The 13,561-nt window shown below is 33.7% G+C and overlaps 1 long non-coding RNA gene across 1 annotated transcript in view; it reads left to right on the plus strand.

Moving 5' to 3' along the window:
• The window catches only part of LOC118353125 (uncharacterized), a 32,063-nt gene extending 21,234 nt beyond the window's left edge, over nucleotides 1-10,829 (plus strand). Inside the window, exons 3-4 of the long non-coding RNA XR_004811415.2 lie at nucleotides 5,316-5,435; nucleotides 10,101-10,829. This is a non-coding gene — a long non-coding RNA (uncharacterized LOC118353125). The remainder of the gene's footprint in view (nucleotides 1-5,315; nucleotides 5,436-10,100) is intronic.
• Nucleotides 10,830-13,561: the final 2,732 nt, after the last annotated feature.

Raw genomic sequence — 13,561 nt, forward strand, 5'->3', positions numbered from 1 at the left:
ACATTAAAAAGAACGAAGTCTTATCATTTGCAATGATGAGGATGGAGCTAGAAAGTATTATCCTTAGCAAAATAAGCCAGTCAGAGAAACACAAATACCATATGATTTCAATCATATGTGGAATTTAAGAAACAAAACAAACAAGCATAAAGTAAAATAAACAAAAACAAAAAAAGAGAGAATGAGTAAGAGGCAAACCAAGAAACAGACTCAACTGTAGAGATTAAACATATGGTTATCAAAGGGGAAGTGGGTGGGGGATGGGTGAAATAGATGATGGAGATTAAAGAGTGCAGGTAATATGATGAGCAGCAGGTGTTGTATGCAAGTGTTGAATTGCTATATTGTATACCTGAAACTAATATTATGTCTTATGTTAACTATTTGAAAGTTAAATAAAAAACTTGAAAAACTTGAAAAGAAGCTAAAAAGGTAAAATTTAATTTAAACAAACAAGAGTATCTTATTCTCTGTAAAAAAAAAAAAAAAAAAAGTTTGGGGATCCCTGGGTGGCGCAGTGGTTTGGCGCCTGCCTTTGGCCGAGGGCGCGATCCTGGAGAACTGGGATCGAGTCCCACGTCGGGCTCCCTGTGCATGGAGCCTGCTTCTCCCTCTGCCTCAGAGGTGTCTCTGCCTCTCTCTCTCTCTCTCTCTCTCTCTCTCTGTGACTATCATAAATAAAAAATAAAAAATAAAATTAAAAAAATAGTTTGAGTTAATTCAAAAATCAAGGATGTGGAAGTGTTGAATCACTATATTGTATACCTGAAACCAATATTACACTATATATTAACTAACTGGAAGTTAAATAAAAACTTAATATGTTTGTTTTTTCTAATAAAGTCTTTCCTTACCAATGTAAAAAGAAAAAAGAAAAAAAAAAAACAAAGATGCTGTATCCTCCTTAATGGTGCAATATTGTACATAGAATTCTCTAGTCTTCTGACCTCTTACAAACACCAAGGTGCCCTATCCCATTTGTAACCCCTTTGTGATCCCTTCCCAACTAGCATTTCAGACTAAGGCAACTTCACTAGTTTGTAACAGGAGAAATTTCCAACTAGACTGCCAGGATAAGCAGGGGAAGTTGTTAGATTTTCATTGTTCCCCATTACTGCATATGGTCAATATAGTCTACAGATGGTCACTATAATATTACATCACAGGCTTACAATCTATACCTTACAACTTAGTTATATATAAATGAAACTTCCCCTAAATATCTATCAGAGAACTTGGTGGTTACCAGAGGTGGAAGGTGAGGGAAAAGGGGGAGATGTTGGTCACAGAGCACAAACATCCAGTTAGAAGATGAGTAAATATTAGAGATTTAGTGATAATATAATAATTATATTTAATAATATTGCATTATATACTTGAAAGTTGGTTAAAGTAGATCTTAAATATTCTCCCCACAGAAGAGAAATGGTAATGATGGGTCATGATGCAGATGTTAGCTAATTCTTGGTGGTAATCATTTTGCAATACATAAATGCAACAAATCAATGCAAACAAACACTTTGTAAACGTTAAACTTACAGAATGTTAATATACATATATTATCTCAATAAAGCTGAAAAAATTCACCAAATTATAAAAATAAATAAATGTACATATGTATGAATAATAATGATAAACTTATATGTGAGACCCCAATTTTTCCAGGAAAACAAATAAAAATTTACTACTGCTAGTCTGTTTCTTCTGTTTTTAGACATAATTATTTTCCAAAAATACCTGTGCCCTTCATTTTTACTTGGGTTACATTTGGACACTGAAGTTTTCAAACCTTTCTGTATTGCCTCATATCACGTTTTTTACTAGACTTCATACTTGGTGCTTCATACATGGTGCTTGTCTTACTTGCTTTTGGTTCTGTAGAGGAACCCAAAACTGCCACATGCTGGAGTCATAAGGACCTTTAATCTGTGCCCTGATCATTTGAAACCCAAACATCCTCCTGCACACTGGCCTCTCAAACATGTCTCTACCTGCCTCTGTAAGGCCCAGGGATGTCTGGAGCCTTTAACACCGTTTGCCTGCCTGGGATTAGAGAAGCACGTGATTCCACAGCAGAACACATGGCCCATATTCAAATTCTGGCTATTGACTTGCACCACAGAAAGCTCAAATGTCTAGATAATTGAGTAACTCCTCAGGGATACAGATGACATCCTAACATGAGTCTCATCATCTCCAAATCTTGGGTTTAATGAGTTTCATTGCTCTCATGGTAGGAAAACTCTTAGAGCACATCTTCCCTTCTCTACTCTTGGAGCACACCTATACTTAATTATAAAACGTTTTGAATTTTATAATCTAGTCCATCATGCTTGTATTAAATTCTGTAGTCTTTGCTTGTTGGGAGAAGAAGCAAAAGTTCTGTAAATCAAAAATGTTATTATTAATCGTCACATTTCTTAACCAAATTGAACTGCTTTTTTTTCTAGGTTACATTCCTCTGCTCTCTATCCAAATAATCAGATTCAAATCTATGTTAATGGTGAAAAGAGTAACAAGAATTACTTAGAATAATAATACATTAAATGTCATTTTAATAAATTTTATTTCTTACTAATTTTTTCTATTGTAATATTTATGAATTATAGATATGTAATGGAATATGTTATCTGCTTGATCGTAATTTTATAGACATACTATGAAATCCAGAATGAAAGCTTCATTCTCAGCCTAGAATTGTAAACCTTCTACAGTTTGTTCTTATCTATCCAGATTAAACTTCAGATGTGTCTCCATCCATCCACTCTGTACCCAGTTCACTATGTGTGGGCTCTGCCTCCTTTGAGTATTACATGGACTTTTATGGGATCCTGGTCTTAATTTAAGCATGTCACTTTACTTAATAATCCCACTTCCACAAATATCTTAGACATTTTTTATTTATTTTTTCTTCCAGTTTCAATTTTTTGAGGCATAATCAACATATAAAATTTGTTATGTATATACTTTTTTGAAAATGTGCTGACTCTGTCATGTCCAAAGCATCTTCTTGAATTCCTCTCTTTTCTTTTTCTTTTTAAAAAATGTTTATTTACTCATTTAGAGGGAGAGAGAGTGACAAGGAACACACAGAAGGATAGAGAGAGGGAGAAGCAGATTCCCCACTGAGCAAGGAGCCCAAGGCAGGGCTCAATCCCAGGACCCTGAGATCATGACCTGAGCCAAAGGGAGACGCTTAACCAATTGAGCCACCCAGATGCCCTTGTTTTAATTTTATATAAAATGTAATTTATACATTTTGTGTAGTACTATAATATTGCTTATATAAGATTTTTTTCATGTACCTCTTTTTCCTTTATTTATTTTGAGCTCCAGAAAACTTAGTAGAACTGTAATTTTAAATCTTTTTATGCCCATTTTATTGTTTGGTATATAATCATAATATTTTATGTGTCTACAGACTTTTTTTCTAAGTGGCTATCTCATGTATTATCTCATTTTAATCTTTAAAATATCCTTATGATGTTGAGGAGTGCCTTGATGGCTTACTCATTTAGGCTTCCAACTCTTGGTTTTGGCTCAAGTCATGACCTCAGGATATCATGGGAGTGAGCCCTAGGTAGGGCTCCATGCTAGGTACAGAGTCTGCTGAAGATTCTCTCTCCCTCTGCCTATGTCTCTCCCTTTGCTCACCTATGCACATGTTCGTGCTCTCAAATACATACATACATACATACGTACATAAAATCTTTAAAATAATAAAATTAATATCCTCACAATGTTGATACTATAGTTATACCATTTTATCTATGATGGAAGAGAAACAGGTAAAATAAATAAGTTGCTGAACATTATATTGTATATATAGTGGACCTAGGATCCAAAACCAGGCAGTATTATTCTAAGACATATACATGTAAATGATTTACTAAAATACTTTTTAACCAAATGCTTCTGTTATTTAATTTCATAGGTCACTTTTTTTTTTAAGATTTTATCTATTCATGACAGACACACAAAGAAAGGCAGAGACATAGGCAGAGGGAGAAGCAGGCTCCCTCCAGGGAGTCTGGTATGGAACTCCATCCTAGGACTGAGGGATCACGACCTGAGCCAAAGGCAGATGCTCAACCACTGGGCCTTCCAGGTGCTCCTCATAGATCATTTTTGCATTAGTGAACTGACGTATGTGTATCTGGAAGGCTTTCTATAAGACGTAGTTAGCAAATATAATTGGGTCAGGCATTGTGCGAGGAAGTCAGTACATAATATGGAAGACATTATTTTGCAAGAGTTAAGAGTCTAGTTGGGGACATTAGTCACTGAGACAAGTAATTATGATTTTTTTTCAGAATTATGTAAGGGGAAGGAGAATTTTCTAATACTTCCTGGAGAAAATGGACATTTATGCTAAGAAGTAGATGATAAGATAAGAGGTAGAGGAATCAACATGGGATAGATTTAAAAGAAAAAGGAGTTTGAAGCAGAAATAATAGCTGTGTGAGATAAATTACAGGCAATAAAGACCATGAAATGCCCTGAACATTGAATAAAATTAGCTTAACTGGAACAAAGCAATTGATTAAGTAAGCTGATGATGAGGCAGGAGGAGAAAGGAATAGAGTTGAATGTAGAGGCAGTGGAGAATGAGAAATTTAAAATGTGATATTGGGAAACATTATGTTTTGTATTATTTCGTGTTTTTCTTTAATTAGAGTAAATACACTTAACATAAATTCTGGTTGTGGAAGCTGATTGTGAAAAAGAAATAACAGATTATCTAAGTCTGGAGAAGTGAGTAGATGTTTGAAAGGAAAATAAATGATGGATGTTTTTCTAGAAAGTTAAATCAGTATCCACAAAGCTACATAATTATGGATGGATATTAGAATTTAGAAATTATTCTCCGTAGTATATTGGAAAGAAGGGAATGAAATTGAGATTGGGTTTCAGTTACAGCCAACCTTTCGAGGGGCACAATATGTCCAATCTTTAAGATTGCTTTGTCTCTAAAAAGCAACGTAAAAAAATGTGTGGTATCTTTTAGAATGTCATATTATGCATCTGTTCATAATTATAAATATATATAATTACTTATAAAATATATTATAAATACTATATATATATGTTATTTGCAAGATCAATTTTCTATCTTTATTTCTCAGAATCTGGTCAAATATACCTGGTTTTAGATAAGCTCACTATATCTCAATCTTTTCATTTGTTTGTGTTTGTGTGTGGGTTCATCTTTCTTACTTTCTCTCACTTTCTCTTTTATAACAAAGTTTGCTGACAGAAATGGTAAATTGACATAGAATATCATTACTAACACTTTCGTTGACTGAACATTTCAGGTTTTTGTTGCGGGTAAGAAAAAGTGTGATGCAAAGTATCATGCATATGATGTTTATCACAGAGAAGGTCTTACTCATCCCACTATTTTCACAAGGAATCATCCTTTGAAAAAATTCAGGGTAAGTATTTGCAGTGATTCCTCATCTTAAAAGCAAAACAAAACAAAATATACGTAAAGCAGAACAAAAATAGATAGAACTCAATCTCAAAAGACAAAGGATTTTCTCCATTCTCACATGAAGAATCTCTAGGTTCGAATTCAGTTAATATCTCTCCCGTTACCTCTTTTCACCACTATGATTATTTTGTTGTTCACTATGACATAATGTCAAGGTGTTGGTTGGATGTTAGTTTCAATTATAACTTTTTGTGTATTTATTAAGTGAAAGAAAACGAACATTCTTTTCTCATATTTTCACACACACACACACACACACACACACACACACACACCAGACAGAAGAGAGACCCGTTTTGCTTGTTATTTCTGTTCATGTTTGGATACAAAAGAATTAGCCATGAAAATAACTTACATAAAGTTACTAATATCATTAAATCAGCCATGCTATGACAAGACTCTTACTTCTCTCCAACTTTGCATTAACCAAAACAAATACATTATTTTGATAATATTACCAATAAGTTTATATTACACTAGAGTGCCCATGAGAGAGGTTCTCTCATCAGCAAATCAAAAGATATTCTGAACTATTTTCCTTCATTTTCTCATATAGCTTGATTGTAAATAGTTCCACTGATATTATCATGACTTCTCCTCTATTGTTATTATTTTCCTCCTGAGGTGCTGGCCCTGTCTTTCCTTTCATTTTATTCACAGGGTGGCTTCATCAGACATTTCACCAGGTCTATTTTTTACAGCCCATGATTCCTCTTTATTTTTTGACACAATTTGATTGTTGATTCCATTCTATACACACTTCAGTGTGAAGTATACTCATTTCCAGTGAGTACATCTCTATTATAGAGCATTATTTATCAAATTATACTCATTTTATTCTTATATACTATCATAGAGTTTTCTAATTTGCAATTTTAATACTAAAGAATAGAATGCATGCTGAACAGGTAGCTTAATCTTTATGCATTTTTTCCTTTCTGGAAATCTTTTGTAAAGCTTATATTTCCTTGATGGGTTGTTATTATTCCTCTAAATGGTAAGTCACTCTAAGTGACACTGAGGCACAGAGGAATAGAATAATGTCTCATTCAGATAGTAGGTGACTCAAATAATTCGCTATGGGTAGCTATAACATCTCAAAGTGCACTCACTCACTCACTCACTACTGCACTCACAGCCCTCACCAAAACTAAAAATTAAAATTTTATTTTTAATTTTTGTTACCTCAAAAGATAGTTTTTTCTCACCTGATTATGATGTGATAAGATGTTACACTAAATAAAATATTACAAGTAAAATCAAATATTGTAAATGCAAATCTTTAGCATATCATTTACCAGCCATATAATTCTGAAAATACATTTACTCTAAGTGTCTGTACCTTCATGACTGAAACAGGAAAAGAACATATGATACTCATAAAATCCCCAGATGTGTGCAATGATACCTGAAAGCAGAGCATTTTAGTTTGCATAAACAAATTCAAAAGCTCAGGGTTTTTTTCTTTTTTAGGTTTTTATTTAAATTACAGTTAGTTAACATACAGTGTAATATTAGTTTCAGGTGTACAATTTACTGATTCATCACTTTCATACAACACCCAGTGCTCATAACAAATACCTTCCTTAATACCCATCACCCATGTAGTCACCTCCCCTGATCAACCCTCGGTTTGTTCTCTGTAGTTAAGAGTGGTTTGCCTCTCTTGTTTTTCTCCCTATGTTCATCTGTTTGTTTTTTGTTTGTTTGTTTTTTCTTAAATTCCATACATGAGTGAAATTATTTGGTATTTCTCTCTCTCCATCTAACTTATTTCACTTAGGATAATACTCTAACAGAGCTCAATATTAAGCAGAAGTATGTTGAACTATGGGAACTTTATTTCTAGAAAATTCTAGTGTTTACATTCAAAATCTCAAGACATTCTTTAAGCACAATTGGTTTATATTTTACTTGATGTATATGCAGCTTCAGTCCTAGAATTGATTTTTCTTTTTTAATATCTGGGCCAGTGATACAGCCTAAGTAATTTAGAATTGCCTAAGAAGCTGGTTAAAATTATTCATGCTAGATTCATTGTCAGGGATTGTGTGAGTAGGACTGGAGTGCAATCGACATTTGAATGTATAACAGGATCCCCCAGACAATCCTGAAGCACAGTTTGAAAAGTAGTGCTCTGTATGAATCACCTCACCTTCCTGAGCTCCCATTCCTAATCCTCACAGAAGAGATAGTATGATCCACTGGCAGTCACTGATTTTTTTTTTTTAAATTTCTTAAGGATCTACAAAACTGATCTAATACCAAAAAAGTTGTGAAAATACTAGAAATTTAAAAATAAAAAAAGTATTTTTTTCTTATATTTACAACATTTTTGAATTCTACTATAGAACTTTCAAACTAAAAACAAATTTAAGTATTTCAGTTAACTCAAAGATTTAAAAGGATTGGTTATTTATTCAAATATGAGCTATTTGAGAAAGTTCTATGTGTTCTTGAAATCAAAATATTTTAAAGTTGTTTTCTTAATAATGTATTACAACCTGATGAGAGGAGTTAGGAAGTATTTATCAGCAACCATCATTGGAGATTATTAACATGGACAGAAGGGTTTTTTCATTCCCTGAAATAATGAACCTCACATTTATAAGAGCAGTGGTAATACAGACACTCTAGAAATTGGAGGTCTATCCAGCTATAAGAGGACCATTTATTTTCGGCCATATGTGATAACAAAATAAGTGTGAAAAAAAACTTTTCGAGAATTGAAAATATTTTACAATCAATAAAATGTAATATGTTACATGTGACACAGAAAAATCACATGTGACACAGAAGAAACAGCATGGTATTATGCCAGTAATGATTTCTGTGATGCATTTATTGTTCACATTTATGAAGGTATGTAATATTCTATTTTAAATTTGTATTAGGAATTAGAGAATAAAATTAAATTTATTTGATAGCCAGAGGATCAAGGTAAACAATGATTTATCATATTTGCACCTATCTTATTTAGATTGTTTCAGATTAAGTGTAAAAAATTGACACCAATATTCTCCTGTAAGCATAGACTTTGAATAAAATGTCTCTAGACCATCAAGACAGATTTCAGGTTCTAGGTTTGGTATAGAACAAAAGTATGGTCTGAGAATAAGTTTGTTTTTAAAACTTGAAAATGTCTCGGGATGCCTGGGTGGCTCAACGGTTGAGCATCTGCCTTCAGCTCAGGGTGTGATCCCGGGATCCTGGGTTCGAGTCCCACATCAGACTGACTGCATGGAGCTGACTTCTTCCTCTGCCCATGTCTCTACCTCTCTCTCTGTGTGTCTCTCATGAATAAATAAATAAAAATTTAAAAAAATAACTGTCTCTAACTTTTGAACATACGGAATACTATTATAAGAACTTGTCCTTTACACTAATTTCAACATTTGTGTTATTCTTGGTCATTTTAATTTGACTGACTCCCTCCACATCATGAATTACATTGTCCTACTTCTTGGCATATTTAGTAATTTTTTTGGCATATTTAGTAATTTTTATTGCATTTTAAAATCTATAATATTAGCATTTCAGTAATTTTAAAGCAGAGATTTCAAGTGGCAAAACTTCTCTGTTATCCCTTTTACCTTTTAGAATGTTGAAGTGCATGTCTCTTTAAATTTCTCTTAAATTACAAGTAACCATCTTACCCATCAAAATTAAAACCCCCATATTTCTAGAAGTAATAAGTTTTGGAAATAATTTTTGATCACTAAGGAATATTATGATGCAAATTTAAGTAGATAACTGACAGTATATGAACGTTATCAAGTACTCTATATAATTAAATTTAAGATTAACTTCTTTCTTGATTTCTTATATATTATTGTTAGTTGTTAGCGGATTTCTCATTATGTTTTTCTTTTTAAATTGTACTTTCGTTGCTATTAAGTAGCATTATAAAATATCGCAGCATGATTTTTATTATTTCAAAAACTGCATATTATTTAAAAACAAAAGTCTTTCTAAAGGTTTTAGGCTCTAAAGTAAAATTTTGTGTGTGTCATTTCTTATACAGAATAGGTCTAAAGGGGGGGTGTACCCAAAGAACTATCAGCTGAAATTTGCTTTTCATACTAATGTGGCTTTTGAAGATAATTATATAAAATATTCCATAATTTGAATTTAACTTGAAACGCTAATCTTTAGGAGATCAAAAGATCTGTACTGTTTTAGTTTCAAAGAACACCACATGCAAATCAAGTGTTACATGTGCAAACACTTCTTCACAACAAGTAACACCATCACTCATATTTACCACTTTCCAGCCTGTAGATTAAAGAAATTCTGTTGGGTAAGACACTGTTATTCTTCAAGGAAATGTCACGACAGCCAATTTGAAATGAGAATAATCTGAGAAGGAAATAAAACAACTTTGTAAGGGATATCTTACTTACACTGTAGCACAAACTGTCTAGTTATTCACTGAACCCATGTCCGTTTCCTTAGACAAACTAGCTATACCTTCCTTGCTGTTAAGCATAAGCATATGAGTGATGTTTGGCCAATTAAATGCAGGAGGAAGGGATGGGCTATACTTTAGGGGTGTTGTTTATAAAAATCTCTTGTGTAAATCTTTATCTTTTATCTTATTTTCTAGGTAGATGTAGATCCTCACACTCTAATGAAAACCACAGGTTGGATATGTCAGCACTTCCATACAACTGTGTCCCAGCTGGCTGGATCTTTACTGAAGGAAAAAATAAACCTACATTGTCCTACGTATAGGGAAAGTAGAGTTGTACACGGCAAATGTTTCAGGGAGTTCTCTTCAGATTACCTGGAAAATATAAAAATAGGAAGTGAGATTTCCATCCCATTAAGATTAGCTGCCCTGAACTCTGTTTTCCACAGAATCAAGGGGAGGTGTTACACAAAATTCCAGCTTCATCTCAGAAACTTGTTCCCAGCATCTCTGTAAACAGTTGGATCCAAGAAAAAAAATGTGTTCTTTACTGGTAGGGCTAATATCAAGCTCACCCCATATAAATGGGAAAGCTGAGGATGAGATCCTTTACAAGGAACAAAGCCTGACAGTACATTCATCTGAGTCCTGGCCCAAGCATGCCTTCTTGCAGGATGACTAGAGGATGATACATTCACCCACTGACCCTTCTGCCCAAGAGTATCAGCCTGTGAGAAATGATGCTAGGGTTTAGACAAAGCCATTTTTTGACATTGTGCCCCTGTGGTTTCAGTCTTTATAACGGCATTGCCTTTAACAATACATTGTGATGAGAAGAAATCATTTTTTCTCTCACTTAGTCATTCAGCAGAGTGGTTTGGAGTGTACATAATTCATTGTTTATACTAATTATGATTTTCTTTTTGTTACCAATTTCTTATATTTATACTTATATTTATAGGTATTTTGCATGCAAGCATTGCATTTCTGTTTTTGACTTTTTATTGATTTTAGAAAATTGATTTACTTGAATATATCAAATATTCTAAAGATTAAAAAATGTATCAAATGCTCCCAATTGTATATTAATTCATTGTTACGTGCATATTACTTACATGTAACATTTATTAGCTCCAAAACATGAATAAGCTATAAGATAGGTAATTCAAATATGCAAACAGGAAATAAGGGATATATAAAGGTCAAAAGTAGATCTCAGACTAAATAAGAAGGAAACACATTAAATAAATATTGTGGATTAAATTATTTTGTCATACATTGTCAAAAATAACCACAGAACTAAAAAAAATCATTCTTTTCAATTCTCTTATATTTAAGTGACATATATACCTAGTTTCAATCCACTTACACATTTTTAAGGAATTTTTTTTTCCTGCATCATGGGGCTCCAGGCAGTACCTTAGTGTAGGTGGAAAAGCTAACCACTTTCTCATTTTCCCAAATTAGTTTGACCTATTTCTCAACCTAAATTTCTATTTATTATTAAAAATGATGCAGATATTTCAAAAACGCCTCAAAGCTTGGGATGCAGGGCTGGAGGATCCATCAGATTCAACTCACCTTATATCCACTCCCAATCTCTGAGCACAGCTTCCACCAGGCTCCCAGTCTGCTTTTCCCCTGTGTTGCACTCTACCCACTTTTCACCTATTTCTTTCATGAGATCCAAAGGAAATTTTTCCTTTTCTCAAAATCATAGTAACTAGTTTCTGTAAGTATGCATGTGTGCACAGATGTATGTGTATTGCGTGTGTGTGCACACATTTCTCTATATAGACAAAGGAAAGAATGAATACTGAACATAAAGGATCATAGCAAATCTGAAGGTTTGAGAACTCAGAGGAAAAATTTAGGGTATTTCTGTACTTTGTGTTCAATGAGGACATGAGTAAAGATTAAAATAAGCCCTTGAGATACATAAGAGTTTTTCTGTAAGAAATGCACACTTATTTTTTTGATATCTTATTTAAATGCTACTTCTTTCATTTTAAGCACAGGAAAAAGAAAATATATTAATTTATAGCAGGGAAAAAAATTAACTGAGCCAGAAAAAAAAGATATGTATTTATAAATTTCCTATTAAGCTGGAAAGCATGGTATTAAATATTTTTAAGGTCAAAGCACATATTGAAAAAAAGCCACTGCAAATTTTTCTTCTTTGCTCTTATTATCTCATGCAACCTTAAAATGAATGACTCAGAAAAAAACTATTTTGTGTGCTTACTCTTCATTATAGATGATCCTTTTTTCCATGCTTGCCCAGCATTGAGAAATATCTCAAAAATAATTCATTTTACAAGAAATCAATGTTTCCAGATTGGCCATTTTTTAAAGTGGAAAAAATTTCCCACAATCATCAAAGAAAGAAATCACCAAGGAGCAAATATTCAATTATTCATCACTTTAAAAGTTTTAAGCACAAAATATTAGTCTTAGCATTTCCATATAACGCCATTGATTACTTATAGCAAAGTCCAACTCACTTTTGGAGTACTATAAAGACTGAAAAAAGTCTTGTCAGAACAATATTTATTTTCATTGAGTAGCTGTCACTATGTAGTTCTGCAATCACTTTAGTGTATGGAGAATAAACATTTAAGCTAAAAATGTGTATTAGTTTTCCATTGCCACCATAACAAATTACCACAAAGTTGACAGTTTAAAACCACACAAATGCGTTGTCTCACAGTCCCATAGAGTTAGGATTCTATCAAGATGCAGCTGGTCCTCTACTCAGGGCCTCCGAGGGCCAAAGTCAAGGTGTCCATGGCCAGAGCTCTTATCTGGAGGCCCTCGAGGATTTTTCTTCTGGCTCCTGCAGGTTGTAGGCAGGCTTCAATTATTCCTTGTGGCTCCCCATTTCCTTGTGGTAGTAGGAAGTACGGAGTACTGAGCTCCCCATTTCCTTGCAGATTGCCAGCAGGGGCTGCCAGCTTCTTCTTTTTTTTTTTTTTTTTTAATTTTTATTTATTTATGATAGTCACAGAGAGAGAGAGAGAGAGAGAGAGAGAGAGAGAGAGAGAGAGGCAGAGACACAGGCAGAGGGAGAAGCAGGCTCCATGCACCGGGAGCCCGATGTGGGACTCGATCCCGGGTCTCCAGGATCACGCCCCGGGCCAAAGGCAGGCGCCAAACTGCTGCGCCACCCGGGGATCCCTGCCAGCTTCTTTCAGCTATTTTTGGCCACCTGCTTTTCTTGTCACTTTGTCCCTTCCTCAAACCAGCAACAGCACTAATGTAACCTCTAATCTCTCATTTCTCCTCTGCTGCCTTTTTTTCTGCCTCCAGCTGGAGAAAATTTTCTGCTTTTAAGAGCTCATGTGGTAAGACTGTACCATATTTGATAACTCAGGACAATCTTTCAATTCTAAAGCAGATGACCCTAAATAAATACAAATGTTTTTGCTTTTTAGTATTATATATTCACACACTGCAAAGATTACATAAAGATCTTTGAGGGATCATCTTACCTACTACAGAATGTTAAATTTAATATTTAGAAACATTTTAGTAATTGCTTCTATAGTCTAAGTGAACAGTCTAGTTAAGAAATTGTTCCCTAGTTTTATAATAAAAACCTTCCTATAGAGTGTTTAAGTTTCCCAATAAAGGTTTGAAAATAATACATATGCCAA

Source organism: Canis lupus, chromosome 32 (assembly GCF_003254725.2).
Source record: "Canis lupus dingo isolate Sandy chromosome 32, ASM325472v2, whole genome shotgun sequence".
NCBI classification, from domain to species: Eukaryota; Metazoa; Chordata; class Mammalia; order Carnivora; family Canidae; genus Canis; species Canis lupus.